At 40.1% G+C, this 22425-nt stretch overlaps 1 protein-coding gene across 3 annotated transcripts in view; it reads right to left on the bottom strand.

Moving 5' to 3' along the window:
• Positions 1-22425, bottom strand: part of asap2 (ArfGAP with SH3 domain, ankyrin repeat and PH domain 2) — a 103531-nt gene that overhangs the window by 69899 nt on the left and 11207 nt on the right. The gene's annotated exons all lie outside the window — the stretch shown is intronic.

Genomic DNA, 22425 nt, shown 5'->3' with positions numbered 1-22425 from the left:
GACACACGGGGAGATTAGTCGCGCGCGATAAATCTCCCTTGTCGCAGGTGAATAATCTCCCTGAAATGCCATCCCACCGGCGAAAATGTGAATCACCGGTGGGATGGCATACATGGAGTTTCCTCTCAAGGCACTGGTGGGATGGCATTTCGGGCAGATTAGTTGCCCGCGACTAATCTCCCCATGTGCCACAGCCCTTAGGGTAGTCAAATACTAGGCCTTATTTCCAACTGTGAAATACAAACAGTAAAAAAGTTTATGGTATAAGTTTGGGACCTATTATCCAGAATGCTTGGGACCTTGGGTTTTCTAGATAAGGGTTCTTTCTATAATTTGGATCTTCATACTAAAATATTATTTAAACATTAAATATATCCAACAGGATTGTCTTGCGTGCAATAAGGATTAATTATATCTTAGCTGGGATCTAGTACAAGGTACTGTTTCATTACTGAAGAGAAAAAGAAAATAATTTTGAAACATTTGTAAAATGTAAAATGGAGTCTATGCAAGATCCCCTTTCTGTAATTCCGAGCTTTCTGGATACCCATTTTCATATAACAGATCCCATACCTGCACTACTGACCAATTGCACATCAAAACAAGGTAATGTGAGCATACGTGGGTAACTGACAGTTCATGCTTACTTATATGGTATATACAGACACTGCCATTTATGCTTTTGTGTCATTTATGTACAGGTCAGCTGTCTTGACCTCAGCTAAATTCCATTTTCAGTTATACTATATGAACATATGTTTATTTGCTTTACAAGAAACCGCCTGCAAGCAAGAAGGTTGCCATGGTAGAAAGCAAATATTTAAATGCATTTCAGAAAAGCAATTTCACCCTATTTTAATGCAGATTATATACAAACACACACATATACATATATATGGTCTAAGTACGATTGGTAAGTTAATATGAGTAAATATTTAGGGTAAAAAAAAAACATGGGAAAGGAGCTTTTAAAGGTCAGACAATAAGGAAAAGACCCTTTAAAAAACTACACTACGTATGATGGTTTATGATTAAAGCACAAATTACAATGTGTTCTTGTTAGCTCAACTGTACATACTGTATACGAAGCAATTCGCATGTGTAGCTGCTCACATATAAAAACCCCATACTACTGAAAATAGTTGTTGTGTAGTGGTAGGGGCCTAACTATAGAGGAAGCAGTCGTGGGAGGGCCCAGTCCCAGGGGTCTGCTTCCTCTAGGATTTCCAGGACTTTAGGAATTTTTTTTGCAGGGGGGCCCAGAGTAGACTAAAATTGCACCTCTACACAATGGCATTCCTAAAGGGGTGCTCAGAAATATGTGTGAACACTGTGTCCCTACAGTCTTCTCCCACCATGTGGCATAAGCTTTGCAAGAATATAAAGAGATTTCATACCTGCAACTGCATTATTATTATTATTATTCAGTGAGGATGGGGATAGTGCAGAGTGATAGGCTAGCCAGAAGGGGTTATGCATATCTAACACATGAAGAATGTAGTTTATTTCCTATTTTCTTACATTGGTGCCTTTGTCATAGTTACATAATAGATTAGGTTGAAAAAAAGACAATACACAGTAATATATAGCATTATATCTGCAAAATAATCTGCCCGTCTATCTAGCTATGAATATTTGTATCCTATCAAAACACATCTATGACCACTTCCGAACTTTGTGTAGTTGGGTTGTGCAGCTTTACTGATGAAGAGCCTTTGTTTTAAATACACTAGTATCACCCTGGGAAAGTGTGTCTTGGGGGAGGCACAGGTTACGGGTTTTTAGGAGTGTCAGGTATCCCACTGAAAACTATACCTCAAGAATGAATACTTACTGTATATACTCGAGTATAAGTATATATATAAGTATATAGTTTTTCAGCACCCAAAATATGCTGAAAAAGTCACCCTCGGCTTATACTCGAGTCAGGTGCCATGGGTCCCTCTAGACTAGCACCCTCTGTCCTTTGTGTGCAAATTAGGCCCCCCGCAACCAGACCCTCCAGTGCCCTGGCCCACTCCCAAATTCATCTTCATCTACCATCCTCACCTGTCCCATTCTACACTAGACATTGCACTTTATATTCGATATAAACTATATATAGTTTTGAAGGATTTTAACTCTTTGTGTTTTAGCTTGGTTGCTGATTGAGCTAAGGGGGTAGTACTCTTAAGGTATCATCATTGATACCATATTGTTTTTGTTGACCCTCTTCTCCACTAGAGCTAGTTTACTGTTTAAATAAATATTTAAAAACACATACCCCACTCATTTAATGTAATTTTATTGGTATTTATTTTGATTATTGAAACATAGCAGTAGCTGCTGCATTTCCCACCCTAGGCTTATACTCGAGTCATTGCGTTTTTCCAGTTTTCTTAGGTAAAATTAGGTACCTCGGCTTATATTCAGATCGGCTTATACTCGAGTATATACGGTTATCACATTAAGTGACCTATTGAAGAACCTTACCAAACTGGAATATATCATTAAATATTACCCTTTTACATTTTTACCATTTTATAAGGATCTGTGTGCTCAGCATGTCCCCAAGCAAACTATGCCCCCAATTTAACCACTACTTAACCAACAGATAGTTTATATCATAATAAGTGGCCTATTAATAAGTTGGTGAAATTGAATATTATGATATTTTATCAGTATTTATGATATGATTTACTGATATATATCAGTAATTATTGCCTTTTTACATAATTTTCCTTGAGCCACCATTTTGTGATGGGCTGTGTGCCTTGGCTTTTTTGTGTGCATCGTAGAGCTGGGCGGTATGACCAAAAATTTATATCACGGTATTTTTCAAAATTATATCGGTATCACGGTATTTGACGGTATTTTTTTTTCCCCATGCATGATTAGGTGACCACCCCAAACACCCCCCCATCCGCCCCCCCAAACACCCCCCCACCCCAAACACCCCCCCATCCCCTTCACATAAATATAACCCCCCACCCCACCCCAAACACCCCCCCCATCCCCTTCACATAAATATAATTACTGGCCAGGCAGCCGCAGGCACCCCCGACAGCTCACATTGGTATCCGACTCTGAATGATGCGTCCTAGCGATGGCGCTGACGTCGCGTGCATGCTGACGTCGCGTGCGCGCTGACGTCGCGTGCGCGCTGACGTCACGCGCGCACCCGGAAGTATTTGGAAAAATTGCCAGGAAGTGCGCACACCGGTATGGGGGTATGTAAAAAATTTATATCGTTTTTTTAAAAAAAAACGGTGTTCGGTTTTTACCGGTATACCGCCCAGCACTAGTGCATCGTGAAACATATGATCCCAGGGGCGGCCCTTAGTACTTAAAATGGCAATTTTCTATTTAGGATTACCCAATGGCACATACTACTAAAAAAAAGTATATTTTTATGAAAATTTAGATGAAGCAGGGTTTTACATATGAGCTGTTTTATGTGATATATTTTTATAGAGACCTGCACTGTTCAGGGGTATAGTTTTCCTTTAAGATAATATCACTGGGGCGAGCACCAGTTCTCTTTTTGCACCTGCGAGTAAATCTGAAGTGGGTGGGGCTAAAAGAAACCTTCAGAGAATGAGAAAAGTCCCAATGTCAACTCTGGTAGGAACAGCAATAAACATGGAGGCAGTGCCTACACCTCAAATATATGCATTTAACTAGTCAAGGAAAATCAACTAAACTAATGGCTCTCCAATATTTAGTAAACTACAGGTCCCGGTCCCCTCTCTCTTGCTTATTTGACCTTATTTTGCATTCCATGTATGGTTCCCATCATAGACCAATTATCCCCTATAAACGTCTCATATTACACACCTGCCTGACAGAAAAACATCCCTGTTAATTATTTTCAGATGCTGGAAATTATGCAAATGCCTCAGCTGAGATCCAATCAGGAGCCTCCAGAAGTGACCTTTGGGGCAATTTCATTCTAAGAACATATGACACTGGATTTCCTGGCAAACAAACAGTACTCCACAATGCTTTGAAATAATCTGGGCACAGGGGGCACTGTTCAGGTGAACTGCATCACATTATTTGGGTGAAAAGTTTGCTACAGATCTATTCACCTATAGCAACCAATCAGCACATAGTTTGATCATAGAACCCTAGAATTTACTATAGAATAGAACCCTAGAATTTACTATATGTACATTTAAAGGTGAACTACACCCTTTAAATTTTCTTGCAGAAGTGTGTTTGCTACAGGGGAATACCTATACTGGAATATATTTATAATATCTTTCTAGATGGATTATAAGGTACTCAGGGAGTTCCTCCTGCTGCGGAAAGTGTCATTTATAGGTTTGTTCTGCTTGCCACAATGCCATGCATTGTCCCTCAACTACTTGCTAGACTATGCACAATCCCTGCTTGTTGTTTTGAAATCATAACACAATAGGAGACATATGAGAGGTCAAGCTTGTAGCTAGCCTGCCATGGAAGAAATTACTGTTTAGGTAATGGCAGCACTAGAAGACAAGCCAGTTTTTAAGTTTTTGATAGAAGCTTAGGCAAATAAAAGGGCAAAAACAATAATACATATTCAACGCTGGACATAAGTAAATTACACAGGGAACAATAAAGTACAGGTATAGGACCCATTATCCAGAATGCTCGGGACCAAGGGTATTCCGGATAAGGGGTCTTTCCATAATTTGGATCTCCATACCTTAAGTCTACTAAAATAATCAATAAAACATTAATTAAACCCCATAGGATTGTTTTGCATCCAATAAGGTTTATTTATATCTTAGTTGGGATCAATTACAAGGTACTGTTTTACTACTACAGAGTAATAGGAAATCAGTTTTAAAATTCTGAATTATTTGATTAAAATGGAGTCTATGGGAGACAGGCTTTCCGTAATTCGAAGCTTTCTGGATAACGGGTTTCCGGATAAGAGATCCCATACCTGTACAGTAATGAAGTATGAGCCTTTCTGATAAATGACAGTTTCTCCTGCTATACTCTATTTATGTAAAAGCCATAAAGGTAGACAAAATTTCCATTTACACTGCCAGAAAACAATATAAAAAGGCAGCTAGTTACCTGGTAATACCACTTCCTCGAGCAACCACAAAAAGTAGCCTGTTCAGGTACTATTCATTTTTATTTTTACAACTGTATCCCTTTAAGTGGAGTTTGTGTACAAGTGCAAATATTCTAACAGGCAACATTCTAAGTACATAATGTGATATACCTGTGCTTTACATGCTACAGAGATGGAAATATACCCTACAAAAACATGGGTATGGTTCCGGGTTCATCAGGTAAGATCAGTATTTATCATCTGGGCTGTACAAAGGAATGCAACATGTTCCTGAAGGGCAATTACAGTTGGGCAGAATTCCACAAACTTGCACATCTTCATTCCATTAGGTACTCGGCTCGCATTCCTCAAGATTGATAACATGCCACTTGTAGGAGGTTCTCCAGGTTATTTAGAGTACACCAGGAAAGCAGGAATACGAATGTACAAAACAAACAATAAAGAATGACTGCATGTAATGTTTATCAGATTCAGTTATAAGAACACCTTACACCTGAAATAAGTATGCACCATTTAAATGGGCTCAAAAACCTGTCTATATGATATGTTAAACATTTGCCTGGTAATTGCTTCTAGAATATTATTACCAAATAGATGCAGAGCAGGTGGGTCTATGTTCAATTTTGTCTAGCGGTCGCATTGCCCCTAATATGTAAACAAAGATATACACAATAATGATCTGTCCTTGAAAAAAAACTTGGCCTTACGGTGCTTGACCCATATGGTACTCTGACTGACTGGACCATAAGCTGGATGGACACATACTACATACCTGTATGGCCATCTAAATAACCCATGTATGTGCAATACATGCCCATATGATCCAGCAAAATGGTCAAAATCGTCCAAACAGACCAATCAAATCTGGGCATGTACGATTAGCTTTACACCCAAAGATCTGCTGTAGGGGAAAGGTAGGTGCAGGCACTCTGGTATCAAGACAATTTTGTGATGCTCCAGCTGTCATCTGCAGCATATTACATCCTCAGATTGTGTATAACCAGCATTAGGTACTAATCAGTAATTGCTTTATATTCTACTGCCCTTTTGCTATGTCTGTAAATCAGTTTGTCCCATTAGAATTATAGCCATTTCTTGCAGAGAACTTAGCTTAATAGTTATCTCTGCTTCAACACATGGAAGTACCATAGGGCTAAGCCATTGAAGTTAATTGACAAAGGTATCTGTCCAGCCACAGCTAATAAATCAGGAACGTCCCTTCCACAACCCCTAGCATTTCAGTGGGGCATAAATAAAAACTTGCATCCTCCAGCATCACCCCTGACACAAGTCACATTAATTGAAACCTGAAAAAGCAGCGCCTCCCTTAGCATAGCACATAGCTTACCATCTATCTTAATTATATTTAGTGGCACTGGGTTACAGAGATAAAAGGGGGTAGAGTAACTTTTATTTATACAGCAGCTCCTGCAATGACCACTGTCCATGGTACTGAATAAAATAAAAACAAGCACTCATTTTTTGCCTTTACATTTGCGCAGGCAATAGAATTAACTAACATGGGCCCAGAGAGTTGTATGTATGTATATCTTTATTTATAAAGCCCTACTTATGTACAAAGTACATACAAAGTATGACAATAAATACAAATACAAGGTACAGTTGCAATAAGTTAAGAATCAAAGAGACAAGGGGATGGAGGCCCCTGCCCTGTGGAGCTTACAATCTAAATGGGAAGGTAACTTACAGACACATATATGAGAATATTAGTGCTGCAGGTTACAGTGGGTGACACTGCAATATAAGTGACTTAAAAGGAAATACTGGGATCCTATGGTATTCATTATAATTCTTATAATCAATATTACCTACATCTCTGCCATATATTTTATAAAGGCTGCTTAGAACATACAGATGCAGTGTGTCAAAACAGTAGTTTTTCGACTTTTTTTAGTTCAAGCTCCCCCTTTGATGTCCTACAGTTGGTCAGGCCCCTATGTTAGCAGATAATAAGGCTATAGATAAATAAAACCTTTGCTTTCAGCCATATCTAGCACACTAAATCAGAGTTTATCTCAAATTTCACAATAACTGACCTGTAATCCTCAATTTCTGAGTTTGTCTAGCTTTAGACTGGACACAATCTATTATCTGTCATCCAGGCCATGGACTCACAAGTCACATTAATGGTGGTTAGCAGGCAGTTACTATAATATACTGTCATGATTTTAATGGTACACTTTTGATTTCTAAATTACACTGTTTATATAGCAAGAAATTTACTGTGCCGTTTAAAATAATTTTCTTGAACCAACAAATGTATTTTTTTGTTGTTGTAATATTGGTGTGTAGGGGCCATCTCAGTGCATTGTGCCTGAGTCTGAGCTTTCAGCCAGCGCTACACATTAGAACTGCTTTCAGCTAACCTATTGTTTCTATTACTCCCGTGTAACTGGGGGAGACCCAAGCCAGTTTAATTCAAAATTAAATATATTAAAAAAAATCTGTTTTTGAAAAAACAGATTTCAATGCAGGATTCTGCTGAAGAAGCTCTATTAGCTGATGCATTTTGAAAAAATGCATGTTTTCCCATGACAGTATTCCTTTAAGCTTCCACCCCACTGCTAATCTTTTAGTTACCTCAGGTCCATAGAGAGGAGGCATGTGAGTACCTCATTTCGTATGATATTTGGTGCGTGTATGGCTCCTCAAAGAGGCGAACGATATCTCAAAAGGCTTCAGATATCGGTCGACTCGCCGATTGGCCAGGTTAAAAGATTTTGACTGGGCGCCATTGAAGGCATCCGAGCAAAATCTACGTTCTGGGCTGAACTGGCAGGTGGAGGTAGAATTCCTATTGTTTCTACCTCCATTTCTGACTATTCAACCCAGAACGTCAGTGGAGGGTGGGAACGATCTTTAGTGCAACCAATGGTCACACGAAAGATCGAAATTGCTATGTGTATGGCCACCTTAAGGATCTCCTGGTTGTAACCCTCTTCTTCCTACACTCACCTCTCAAGTTCAGACTGGCACCAGGGGAAACAGATAGCACAGAAAGCCCAATCACGCTCTCAACGTTAAAGGGGTAGTTCACCTAGTTCAGTTAACTGTTATAGAATTACCTATTCCTAGCAGTTTTGCAATTATTTGTCTTTTATAGTTTTTGAATTATTTGCCTTCCTCTTCTACATTTTTCCAGTTTTAAATGGGGGTCTCTGACTCCAGCAGCCAAAAAACGATTGCTGTGTGGCTACAATGGTACTGTTATTGCTACTTTTAATTACTAATCCTTCAATGCAGGCCCTCTTCCATTCATATTCCAGTGATATTCCATTCATACCACTGCCTGGTTACTAGGATAAATAATAGCTAGAAACTAGATAGCTGCTGAAATACCAAACTGGAGAGCTGCTGAACAAAAAATCTAAATATCTGCAAATTATCCCAGAATATTAGTGTCTACATTACACTAAAAGTTAACTGAAAGGTGATGAACCCCTTTAAAAGATTAAATGTATAGTTAATAAATAGAAATATGCTTCAAATTCACCAGGGGCAGTTGCTACCTGAAGCAAGGTTCTCACTGTTCCTTATTACAGAAGCAGCCTGGAGAGCAAGAGCTGCTATTGTGCCAAAGAGCAAAGCACTTGGGTTTCATTACAAAACTGACTTTTCAGTCAAAAGTGAGTCAGTTTTAGAAAAGTAAGTAAAACTGCACAAGTTAGCAAAAAACAAAATGAACAAATAAAGTGTCCCTGCAGGATCTGAGGGCACTTGCGCATGTATATAGCTTTGTTGAGACACGACTGAACATGCTGGGAACGTATAAAGAGCAAGTGATCTCATTAACTGCTAGTACATAACCGGCATAGCTCATTACTGGTTAATAATGCTTCTCACACAGTTTGGAGACAAATGAACTACATATGCAGGAGAATACAGACATTACACACTGTGCTTGCTAATCAGAGTCATTCTAGACACATTCATGCCTGGCAGAGCAAGCGTATTATGGCATTACACTGAACCCTAAATTCAACACAGGCTTGGCCAAGGAATAGAAAAAACTCAAGGTCCCCTATGCGACGTGCATCCTGTCTAGCCGAAATTCAAATCTAAAAAAAATATTCCAGGCAAAAGGTGGTCATGCACATTAAGATGCGCTCATTTGGCGAGGTCACCAATAAGCCCGTGTAAGGCAGGGGATATTGGGCTAATTCAATCATTTGGCCCTAAGGTCCCTGGTACAACGGGAAAATCAAACCTGCCCAATCGAGATCTGCCCAATTTTAGGCCAGATATGTGATGGGTAGGGATGTCTGGGGTGCCCATCCGTGGGCAGATAAGCTGAAGGACCTGAATCGGCAGCTGAAATCTATCCGTGTATGGCAACCTTTATTAACATCTCTAGGGAGCTGCCCTACCCAGGACATGGTGCAAAGTTGATTGTTATGGAGACAAAAAAAATTCTTTTTTTTTTAAAAACTACAAGAAATCTCACACAATTTAAAGCTTTATGCAATATAGGTATAAGGTCCGTTATCCAGAAATCTATCATTCAGAAAGCTCTGGACTACAGGAAGTCTCTGTAATAATAAAACCTTGTACTTGATCCCAACTAAAAGATCAATAATCCTTATTTGAGGAAAAACAATTCTATTGGGATTAATGTTTAAATATTTTTTGACCGAAGACTGAAGGTACAAAGATCCAAATTACAGAAAAATCCCTTATCTGGAATGCCCTAGGTACAGAGCATTCTGGATAACAGGTCCCAAAACTGTATATGACAGATCAGTGAAACCAAGTCCTGGGCTGTTTACCAGCAATTAATTCTGCTGCATGCTTCAGACTGCAAGTATTGCTTTAAGGTAGAACAGAAATAGATTTGCTTGCATCTGAAGAATTTAAATGATCTGTTGGGTGAAAATCCAGATTAAAATACAAAATTACCTATGTTTTTAACAGTTTAATATTTTCTAGCTATATTCAGGGATGTACAACCTGTAGCTGAAGCTGCAATAATAGCAGATGCAGACGCACATGATCTATATTATCTCCCAAAAGGGAGGCCTGAGCTTACCTCCATTGCAAGGCGCCCTGAATATGAGGCTGTAGATTTCAGTGTGTCCTTTACTCCTTTACATATATTTTTAGACAATAGCACAGCAAAACACACACGAGGGCAATTTGTTTACAAAGCATGGAATATATAACGATTATGAGTAATTACATATCAATGAATACTCTGTGTGAAACAAATGCTGGGAGCTGTAGTTTACAGCCACAGAGGCCACAGGGCTAGCATCTCTGCCCCAGGATATTTTACTCACAAATATAATTTTTTTTAATAAAAACAGTCCAGACACGTGAATTACTCTTCCAGGCACACTCACCTTGGAGACCTGGTAAAATGGCTGCTCTACCTGAAATGGGTTTGGGCTTGTTACACACAAACACTCCTCATTTTTCTGAATGTGCCGTTCCCAGGTTCCAGGAACCCAGAGGGGAAGAAACCAAGATTCACATGATGTAACGTGAGAAAGTGGAACATACCAGTTACTAGCACTTTTCCTCACATGCCCTGTGCATCCATAGAAATACACTGTACAGAATATTACATCTTCTGCATTGCAGGGACACAGATCTGGAACTAAAGGGGAATTCCAGGAGGGATAAACAAGAAGATGAATGATTTAGGTGTTGGCTAAAATGCATGAAAACCAGACTTCGTAAAAGTATTAGATAAACAAAGCACTTTAACAACCCCTTTAAATTAACTTTTAGTAAGATGTAGACAGTGAATTTGAGACAGTTTGCAGTTGGCCTTTGTTCAGCAGCTCTCCAGTTAGTAATTTCGGCAGATATCTGGTTGCTAGGGTCCTAGCAACAAGACAGTGGTTTGAATAAGAGACTGGAAAAAGTATTGTAGAGGGACTGAATAAGCAGAAAAGTAATAAAATTAACAAATACAATAAAACTGTAGCCTCACAGAGCAATGGTTTCTGCTTGCTGGGGTCAGTGACCCCCATTTCAGAGCTGGAGAGAAGTAGAAGAGGAAGGAAAATAACTCAGAAACTATAAATAATGAAAAAAGAACTGCAAAGTTGCTAGGAATAGCCCATTCTATAACTTTCTTAAAGTTAACTTAAGGGCTCTGGCACACGGGGAGATTAGAGTCGCCCGTGACAAATCTCCTGTGTCTCGGGCAACTAATCTCCCCGGATTGCCATCCCACCGGCGAAAATGTAAATCGGCGGCGGGATGGCATACGCGGCGGTGCGATTTCACTGAAATCGCACAAGTTTCCTCTCGAGGCAAGTTGCGTATGCCATCCAGGGAGATTAGTCGCCCGCGAACAGGGAGTTTTGTCGCAGGCGACTAATCTCCCCGAGTGCCAGAGCCCTAAAGGTGAACTATCCCTTTCAGGGTAAAGGAAATTTGTTTCTCATTTTCATACAATTATTTATTTTTATATTTCTATTCAGGAATCTTTACTATTTATCTTCCAGTTAGGACATTCAAACAAACACTCGGTTGCTATGGTTAGTGTGACCCTAGAAACTAGATAACACTTTACAAGCTACAAAACTATAAAAAAAAAAAAACGAATACAAAGCGCTGCTATCAATGTTATCTTTCCCCAGAATAGACAGTTGTTGTGACTTGTTATATTCGAGCATGGCAGGTTTATCTGCACTAATGACTCCCAGACTCAGGAAGGTGAATTACTGTGAGCACTCTCTGTCCATCTGCTAATAGGTTTGTACCTGTCTCTTCTTGCCCACTGATTAACACTGAGAGTGCTATGTACGGCTTCCGCAGACAGGTAATGGCTTAAAACAAATGAACTATTTCATCCTGCATTCCACTATCCACATATACAGTAGATATAAGTAAGTTTGTTTATTAATCCCTTCGCACGCATGTTAATTTCGTGGCACAACAAGGGTGCTGCCTAATACACTTTGACAATAGCACCAGCAGCAGTCAAACAGTTGCAAATTTAACTCTGCAAAGATGCACCAAGTCTAACAATCCCATAGCAAGTATATTTTACTAGCCACCTGTATAAAGGCTAACATCTAATTGGCTCTTAAGAGTTGCTAGATTTGTGTTACTTATTACATTACCCCCATGTCTAGCTGCCAAAAAGACAGTATGTAATATACTACTGTATAAAAGCAGTTGATAATCTTTAGGCAGCTAGTGCCATAAGCTGTAAGAATGTAGTTTCTAAATTCCGAGTACAAAGGCAACTATTCTACTGAAGTGTAATTATAGCGCCATGCTAAAAAGCCTCAGGGCATTCACACAGAGTGTAGAGAGGAAGGAGGAAAATGTGGCTAAATGCACACTGCTGAATATTCCATGTCATGGAGGCACAAGGAAGTGTTTGGCCATGGTATATTGATATACTAAGTCTTCACATTATTATCTGTTATTTACATAGCACTGGCATTTTACACAGCCCTTTACTAAGAGAGTTTAATCATTTACACAGTCTCAGAGAATAAATAACCAGTCAGGAGAGATATAACCAGAACACCAGGCAGGACACCACCCAAAACATAGGAATAGCTCACAAATACCACTTTGACAGTGCCCTCATCTGAACTAAACCCAGCCCCAATTGTTAAAAAGAATGAAATGCTAACCACAGGGCAACAGCTAACCATAAGGCAATGGGGAAACAATTTGCTCCAGCAGGTCTCCAAGCACCTAAAGGAAAACTATGCCCCCCAATTGTGAACTCTGTGAATCGTATGATCCCAAGGGGTAGACCATAGTACCTAAAATATCAGTTTTCTATTTAGGGTTACCCAATAGCACAACTACTAAAAAGTATATTTTCATTGAAATGGTTTATTTAGATGAAACAGAATTTTACATATGAGCTGGTTTTTGCAATATATAATTTTATAGAGACCTACATTGTTTTCCTTAGGGGTTTATAGTATAAAATACAACCTAATAGATGGTTGCTTTGCATGGGCAAAGTTGCCAATTCTCAGGGACATTCTTTATGGTTCATATTCCATAAAATAATTTTAACACTCCTATGACTTGTGTCTATTCTTACTCTACAACTAAAGGTGCTGATATAAAATAAAAATGCAATAACCATATAGGGCTTATGCTCTGATTTCCATATGAGCTCCTGACTGGCTTCCTGACTGACCATATTCTCCCTCCCCTTCCTATGACTGACTGGACAATTAGGCTAGGGTTGCAATCTGTTTTTGGAAACAAATACCAGCGAAACATTGTTTTCAATTGTTATTAAGTGACTTTTGCCAGCAGGGCCGGAACTAGGGGTAGGCAGAAGAGGCAGCTGCCTAGGGCCCAACGATTGAGGGGTGCCAGGCAGGAGCCTCTCCTGCCTACCCCTAGTACTATTTTGGCATTGCCTTCGCCGCTCGTCATTAGCGGCGGAGGCAATGACCAATCTAATCGCCCCGCCCCGTTCGGGGGAGCGGCGAGGTGGGCGGAGTTGGCCGACCAGGTTGCCTAGGGCGCCCGGTCGGCTTGGCCCGCCCCTGTTTGCCAGACAGGCCTAAAATATACAGAGATATTAACCCAGAGGGTGTTTTGTCCAAGAGTGTTATTGCCCTGACAAAACACCACTGTGCTCCTAAACACACCCCCAATCAACCTCCTAGCTCTTCCCAATGATGCCTGCATATGAGGTAATTTCAGGTGGGCTTTAGGCCTTTTCAATTGCAAAGGTTAACATGAATTCAGATGTAAAATGATGGGCAGCAGCAGCAGCAGACTAGGCTTCACTACAGAAATCTCTAGTAACTCTAAGTTAGTAGCAACTGCGCTTTCTGAGGCACTCCCTCCCTGTTCAACTGCTGTACAGAGTAGTCACAGCACATTAGTGTCATTCTCCTCACAAGGAATGAAGGAAGCTAATTCCAGAGGAGGATAGCCCCCTCGGGTCTTCCCTCTACCTTCCGGCTACAGCTGGGCTAAGCGGAATCACGCTGACAGTTGCCAATGGCAAAGACACATTTCTTTCTATGTGACAGGATCCAAATAACAAGACTTTTTAGCTCTGTTATATGAAACATAAAATAACTGGAAAAACAGAATTAAAAAGCTCAAATCTACAGTTATCTATCAGGTTAGCTGAGGATTCGGGGAATTATAGAAAAGTATATGAAAACCCTTATTTGAATGTCATCATCTTTTAGCAGTGAAGTAGCACTGAGTAGTGAAGTAGATACAGGAACAAGAATATCCAAAACCAATAGCATTTCCTATAGACAAGGATATACTGTATTAACCTCCACTCCTTCATCATACTGGTATGGGATGCTTTATCCGTAAGTCCACTATCCAGCAAGTTATGGAAAGGCAATCTTCCATAGACTCCACTATTAGCAAATCTAAATTTTTCAAATTCGGCCAAACCCCAAATCCTTCATGACAGATTCAGCCGAATACCTAACTGAATCCAAATCAAATTAGGTCCCTGAAGTGTTAAAGGTTTCAGTGAAAAATATTCAACTTCCGGGTTTACAGGACAAAAAGTCACATGATTTTAAGGCTTCGGTCTTGCCGAATCCCGGATTTGGTGCATCCATAATTTTTTAAAAATGATTTTACTTTTCTCTGCAAAAATAAAACAGTACCTTGTACTGTAATTAATCCTTACTGGGGGCAAAACAATCCTATTAGGTTTATTTCATGTTTTAATGATTTATTAGTAGACTTAAGGTCTTTGGAATTTATCCAGAAAACCCCAGGTCCCAAACAATCTGGATAACTATTTTCTAGATGTACAGGTTCTAAGTTGTACATTTTTTTCATTGTATTGTTTTGGATCTCAGCTGGTGTTTTAATGCATTATGCAATAAATTAATGTTTAATAAAAGTAAATTACATAGTCCCTGTAGTAAAATATACTGGAATTAGAAGTCACCTTGGAGTTCCATGACATGTATAACAGGACTTGTGTTAATACAACAGTACCTCCTCAATCTATTTTCCAGTGGGGGCTTATTTTTTCTTTATATTAGAGTCTATTTGATATTGATAGTTTTTGTTTATGGATGAAATAAAAGTAAATTGCAGAACACTCTAAGTTTACATTGACTTTCTTTTTGGGTTTCAATATGTTTGTTGAAGATGATGTTCTTTTAATAACATTCTGTTTCAGAAGCAGCCATGATTCGTTCTACGTTGTTTTGTCACAGCAAATACCTAATTATACCCAAGAGGTATGTTTCACTTCTTTAAGAAATTAGAAAGCAGTGTATTATTGGAACAAAGACCTGAAGACAAGTCCAGTTTCTGAGATAAGCCGTTTAGAGAAATAATAACACAGGCAAGTGGTCATGTGACAAAACCCAAAAGACTCCAAACGGCCTTCAGAGTCATTGACCCAATACACAGCTCAAACCATAGGGATTTTGCAGAGCAAGCAATGTGCTAAGGTGCACTCTTAGAAAATTAGCAAGGTCAGATTTGGCTACATTCTCAAATAATCAATGCCCACATAAATAGAGTCAAACTAAATTGTAATGTTTTTGTGAGATAATTGTTCATTGGTCACTAGTTGAAGGTCAGTCCAAAGTTGAATAATAAATGGCATTAATCTGAAATTCCTCTTGCCCTATTACAGAAAACAGCCAGGTGAGTAGAAGCCACACCCAAGAGTGCAAAGCCGCCTGAGAAACATGAAATGTGCTTATCTACCCTTTGACCTGTACGATGCAGGAATGTAGCTGCTGCCATAACATGCCGCTGTCAGCCACTTCTGCACCTCACCTATAAGTCAGGAGACTTGTGCAAAAAGTACATTTTTTTTATAAAGGTCATATACACACACAGTATGGATGATTTTCTCACACTTTAATATATCCTGCAGCAACGCCAACACTTGAGCTACAAAACTGATAAAATTACACAGGAGAAAGAAACCTAAAATCACTGTGGGGTACAAATTGTTAGGCAACTAGTTGCTCATCTCCTACCCCTGACTGGCCACAATGCCATCTTGTTCTTACCTCTCAGATTTCTCCACAGTACATCTGGAATGCTTGGGACCTAAGAGGTCTTTTCATAATCTTGATCTGCATACCTTACCGTGTACTATAAAAAGGTCTGCTATGCTATCAAGTACATGAAGTAAAAGGTATCGTTTTATCATTACAGAGAAAAGGGAAATCATTTGAGTTATTTGCTCAAAATATAGTCTATGGGAGATGATCTTCACATAATTTGAAACCTTTGTAAACCTCTGTAAAATGGGTACAGGCCACATAGGCGTCCCCGAGCAATTGTAGTTTTTCGTTGTCCATTAAAAATGCATCTTTATTCTTGGAATGGACCAAATCCAGTATTAAGTTCAGGCTGAACTCAAAGAGTTAACCTGAATCAAATTCAAAAGCTTAACGTGACTTAAAAATTTCTTATCAAATTAACAACAGATGCAATTTAAAATTTTTGGCACGTTTCAGTTTGGATTCGGCCAAATCATTTGTGAAGAATGTGGGCAATCAAAAAGGATAAATTTGGTGCATCTCTAATATCTTCACTCATTAATAAAATTAGCAGGTTGACATTTTAGTCTATATATTTTATACATTTATATAAATATGAACCAAATGTATGTGAAGATCATCTCCCATAGACTATATTTTGAGCAAATAACTCAAATGATTTTGTGCCATAAGTGAAGAGAGTCACCCTGCAGGTTGCTCTTCATTCATAACATTGGGAATCAGCCCCTGCACAGGTGATTATTACTCAGAAACATACATTTTTGCATTCAGATAAAAATAAAGAGACCTGCGGCGGATGGAGATGTTTTGCTGAAAACCCAACATGCCGTTTGTTCCTTAGCTCTAAGCTGTTGACTGCTATTGATGAGTGAGTGTAGATCACATTCACTTGCACTGACCCAAACCAGTTAAGAGGTTACATATCCCCCTTTGAAAGCTACCCCTGGTTTTATTCAGAGTCTACATGAAATGCATCTGCCGAAGTGGCCCCCTTCACAGAAACTCCTTGAGTTCATTAGCAGCTGATAATTCTGTCGACTAGCAATGGCACGCTAGAAAGAAAATGGCCCCAGGGGATTTACTTTAACAGGCAGTTCTGCTGGATTATTGGAAAGCCTTGCTCTACTGATTATTTAGCAACTATGGCAGCCAGAAACTGCTGCTGAATCAGTATTTATGGATTGAATGAGGTTTTATTACCCTTATAAGTGACAGAGATCCTCAGTGATACTCCCTGTAAGCAAGAGAAGGGTATACTAAACCTGCATAAAAAAAATACATACAAATATCACTATTTACAAATATTTGTATTAATGTGGAAGAGTCTGTACCAGGGCACACTGGCAGAGACATCTGCATGTTATACATTTTAAAAACTGTATGGAAATGTCATTAAAGGCATCCGCCGTGGCAGATCTCCTACATATTAATGGGGCATAAAAAAGTTGAAGAATTAGTAAACAACAGAGCTTCTCTTCAAAACAGCTCATCATTTATTTAAATAGTACCAGCAAGCTACGCAGCTCTATGCAAAACAACTAAGAGGCTTAATTTACAACGAAGAGTCTATTTATTATTTATCACACAGTTACAGAATTAAAAATGGGATTGGAGGGTCCTGCTCATCGGTATCCCAATATTATTACAGGTATGGGATCTATTACTCAAGTCTGCATTGGGTTTGCTGAACCCTTGCAATTTGGAGCACAATGTCTTAAGGACACTAGAATACATTAAAGCTCAAGGAAAATCTAATTCAAAGGGGAAGCAAAAATAAGATGGAGATCCACTGGTAGAATCTTCGGAGGCACGGCTCTTTATTAAGGGCAAGGGCACACAAAGTGCTGGGTCCGCTGCTCTTGCTCTTGGGAAGGTGAAGGGAAAGAGGATCCACTTTCTTCTGCAGCTCTGGGTATCTCCAGACAAGTACGGAGTAAAGATTGACCTAAAAATGCCTGCTTTCGCGTTTTTCTGGTTGATCCAGGTTCTGTGTTCGTGAACTGAGGTGGAAGCTGTACTCATCAGTGCAGAAACCAGGAGCTGGGGAAGAGAGTGCATCCGCTTTTCTCCACCTGCCTAAAAAATGTAGGCTGAGAGCAGCGGAGCCAACTCTCTGTGTGTCCATGCCATAAAGGGCTGGGGTGGGGTGGCCTTGGGCTCAAAAAAAAGTTCAAGGTGGTATATTTCTAACCTAACTGACTGAGTTAAGTTCTCCTTTAATATCTATGAGCACTACAGTTCATTTGCAGACTACAGGAGGCCAGAGAGCACCACATTTTCTTATCCCCTATAGAACAGTTATCAAACTGATATCCTACAAACTGCACAATAGGATGCAGCTACAGGAACATTATAATGGCAACTACAACACTGAAAAGCGTCCCAGTAACTAATGAGGCCTTAAATTTTGTCTGTATAAAGCCAGCAAATGACTTGCTGGTTCCCTGCCAGGCTCTCCTTATACTAATGTCTGCATGGATACCCAATGGTGTTATTGTCTAGAAAGTGTTGTGCATTCATCTAGCCAACAGAATTTACGAACGTTTGTAAAGGTCTGACCAGGAGCCAGTGATTCATGCACCACTAAATGGACTGCACCCATCAGCTGAGAGTTACAGGGCTTTTGACTTGACAGAAAAGAGTGACTTTGCACACTAACAGCTAGTTAAAAATGAGGCACTACTCATTTCACGGTACAGTTTACCTTCACTGGTTCAGTTTCACCATGTGACACATTTAAATATAATGAATCAGCAGGAGTTTCTGGGAGTACAGAGAAAGCTTAGAAATAGAAGCATCAACTTCTGGCAACAAGGCATGGGGATAGGCTTGAGACTCCTGGAATGGCAACTATTTGGCCAAGGAGGTAAGAGTTCTCCTGCTTCTCGTAAAAGCCATGGTTGCCATCTTTCTACATTGCAAACTTAAAGATTTAAATGGCCACAAGAAGACCAGAAACATTTAGCTCCATTAGCAAGCAGCATTCACTGGTAACTTGCTAAAAAAAATGACTACCAAAGTACATGCATGTCCTGCATCTGGATATGCCTGTAGCAGGGCTACATTTATATTATTATGACTTATATCATACTGGGGGCCATAAAAACCCACTGGAGAGCTACATCTGGCCTACAGGACTCGAGATGGAAACCCCTGATCTAAAGGGCTGCATTCAGGGAGACCAGTAGAGCTACAGCATACCCAGTGATGACAGCAACTTTATTATTGGTGTTTTACGGCCTCATATTAGGGGGCCAGGAGGAACATCATGTTTTGCACAACAGGAGATAAAATGTTGATTTGCACTTAGGGTTTTTGCTCTGAAGCTGAGAACATTTTCTTTATCTTATTTCAATCCTGCTAAAAAAATGTATCCCCCTCAAGTAGATCTGGGTACAATTATGCACATTTTGCAAAACTGCATGTGGAATTCTGGCAGCTTATCTGTGGTTTTCATTTGAAAAAGCAATTTTAAATAAAGTAATTATGTCATGCTGAATTCAGTATCGGTAAACACATCTGCGTTCGCTCTCCCTGTATTTTGGAAGCAGGCTGCGCTGTCGGTTGGCTGTCCCTTGGCAGAAAGATTCGGCAGCTGCCTCCGCTCCCATAATGAACTGACTCCTCGACGGAACAAAAATGGCTTCATTTCCAGCCTCGCAAGCAGCTCTCCAAGACATCTGCACTGTATTTTGTCTAGAAAGGGACAATGCCCTTTCCTTGGGATTTCATTCAAATGCTTTTTATTTGATCTTCAGCTAGTGCTGGGCGGTATACCGGTTTAACCGGTATACCGGTTTTAAAAAAAAAAAACGGTATAAGTTTTAAACATACCGCTATACCGGTATGCGCGCCTCCTGCTTTTTTTCTCCTGTTACTTCCGGGTTGCGCCCGTGCGTACGTGACGTCGGCGCGCATGTGACGTCAGCGCGCACGCTAGGACGCATCGCTGGAGCTGGAGGAACTACAAGTTGGGTAAGTTCTGCTGGGGGGTTGTGGCGGCTGGGGGGGTTGTGGTTGGGGGGGGCTGGGGGGCTGGGGGGTTGTGGTTGGGGGGGTTGTGGCTGCGGTTGGGGGGGGTTGTGGTTGGGGGGGCGGGGGGGTTGTGGTTGGGGGGGCGGGGTTGTGGTTGGGGGGGCGGGGGGCGGGGGGGGGGTTGTGGTTGGGGGGTTGGGGGGGCTGGGGTTGGGGTTGGTGTTGGGGGGGGGCCACCAATATTTATTATTTATTTTTTTATTTATATACCGCCAAATACCGTGATACTGATATAATTTTGAAAATACCGTGATATAAATTTTTGGTCATACCGCCCAGCTCTATCTTCAGCACAACTGATTGTGCAGGATTGTGAGCCGATTATGTGATGGATGGGTTTGTGTTACTTTGAATCACACAAGAGGCCCAAAACTTTACATAATTAAACTACTCATTTTTTGATTGTCTCTGTCATGGGCCATGTTACAACACAGGTTATTTTTGTGTGAGAATGCTAAGCACTGAATGAAATCCATGTCATAACTAAAGTTTAGTTCCCTCTAATCTACTACTCTCCACTGAGTTACTACAGCCCATGTTACAAGCACAGGAAGGTTAGCTTCACGTCAGGCCCATGGGCCTCCACCTGATCTAGATGTCAGAGTAATACATACTCAGCCAGCATTCCCATGACAATTCACTCTTCACTCCATCTGATCAACCACCTATAGTATAATAAAAGTCGGTTTTATCAACCCAACATACACATCCCTAAAATCTATTGGCCAACGCTAGTCTTACATATCTGTACAATCTCTCACCAGTCGCTTCCCCCCTTGTGCAGTGCAATACAGATGAAGTGCCCTTAACCCTACCCCATGGAAACAGCACCTTCTGACAACCTCACAATTCAAGCTGAAAGTACTACATGAATTATATTTCATATACAGGTAGGGGCACTACTGCCATAAGATGAGTTGAGAAAATCGCTTCAGGTGGCAGTGCCCCCAAAGTTACCTGGATTTTTGTAGCTTTGTTACGAGGTAGTGTTTTATTATTACAGAGAAAAAGGAAATAATAGTCAAAAATTAGATTTACATTATTATTATTAACATTTATTTATAAAGTGCCAACATATTCCGCAGCGCTGTACAATAAGTGGGTTTCATACATTGGACATACAGAGTAACATATAAAGCAATCAATAACCGATACAAGAGGTGAAGAGGGCCCTGCCCAAAAGAGCTTACAATCTACATAAAATGGATTGTTTGGCAGATAGCCTTCCTGTAATTGTGAACTTTCTGCATAAGGAGTTTTCGGATAAGTGATCCTATAACTGTAATGGCACATTTCACATTTAGTATTGCTCATCATCCTATTCCAATCGGCTCTGTTGCCTTTGTTACTGTAAACTTCCTACTGTTTTGATCAATTGAAGGTTGGCCTAGCCCAATGTAAATTACCATTCTTTGATTGGCAGCAGATTGGTCTTGTACCACCCACTTCTAAGTTGGTAATACACAAAACACAGAGTACAGACTTTCCAGAGTACCTTATAAAAGGATGGGACCTATGATCTAGAATGTTTTTCTGGCACTATGGGGACTACAATATACTACAGAGGTTAAAAGACCAAATTACATACAATCATACAAAGAGAGGTGATAAAAAAAATATAAATGAACACAGTTGCAATGGTTATGTTCCATGTGCTAAGAGAGAGGACAAAGGGGAACCCTGCCCAGAAAAGCTTACATAAGAGCATATGACCAGAGCAAATCAAGCAAGATTTCTCTAGAAAACTATTTTTGATCCGGAACCATCAGTGCACGCACACGGACTGGATACGTACAAAGTAGGTCATCCACAGATTGCACAAGCAGATGAGCAGAACTGCGATTTCACGGTTTTTCTACTGCTCTCATGTCTACCCTTTATTAATTGTTCCTGGCTTCTTAAACTCAAGTTTGTCCTACCACTTGCCATTTCTATCTATATCTATAGATTATAGTAAAAAACAAAATCCATTCTGCCCTACACACTGTGTAATTACTTCCAGCATATATCAACAGAGGAATTAAGTGACTTGCTTGTTGCATACTATGGATTTGGAAGGCTGGTTTTAAAGTACAGCAGGACATGCAGTTTCCCTGAACCCCCCAATATCACAGGGGCCCTTTAAGAAGAAAAAAAAAGTGGGAAAAACTACAAATGAGTAGTTTGGTATACTTCCTGATACATCCCAAATGTTTATTTTCAAATGTGTATTTTTGGGTCAAAATCCACCCAGTGTGTCACTGGCGAGAGACAGAGGAGGGCATCAGGCAGCATTAATGCATCTGCAGATGTTTTCCACACATGGATAGAACGATTCATCTGATATCAATGCAGTGTGAAAGGACCCCAACTAGGTCC

This window comes from Xenopus tropicalis, chromosome 5 (genome assembly GCF_000004195.4).
Source record: "Xenopus tropicalis strain Nigerian chromosome 5, UCB_Xtro_10.0, whole genome shotgun sequence".
NCBI classification, from domain to species: domain Eukaryota; kingdom Metazoa; phylum Chordata; class Amphibia; order Anura; family Pipidae; genus Xenopus; species Xenopus tropicalis.
This window is presented reverse-complemented; position numbering and strand designations above follow the sequence as displayed.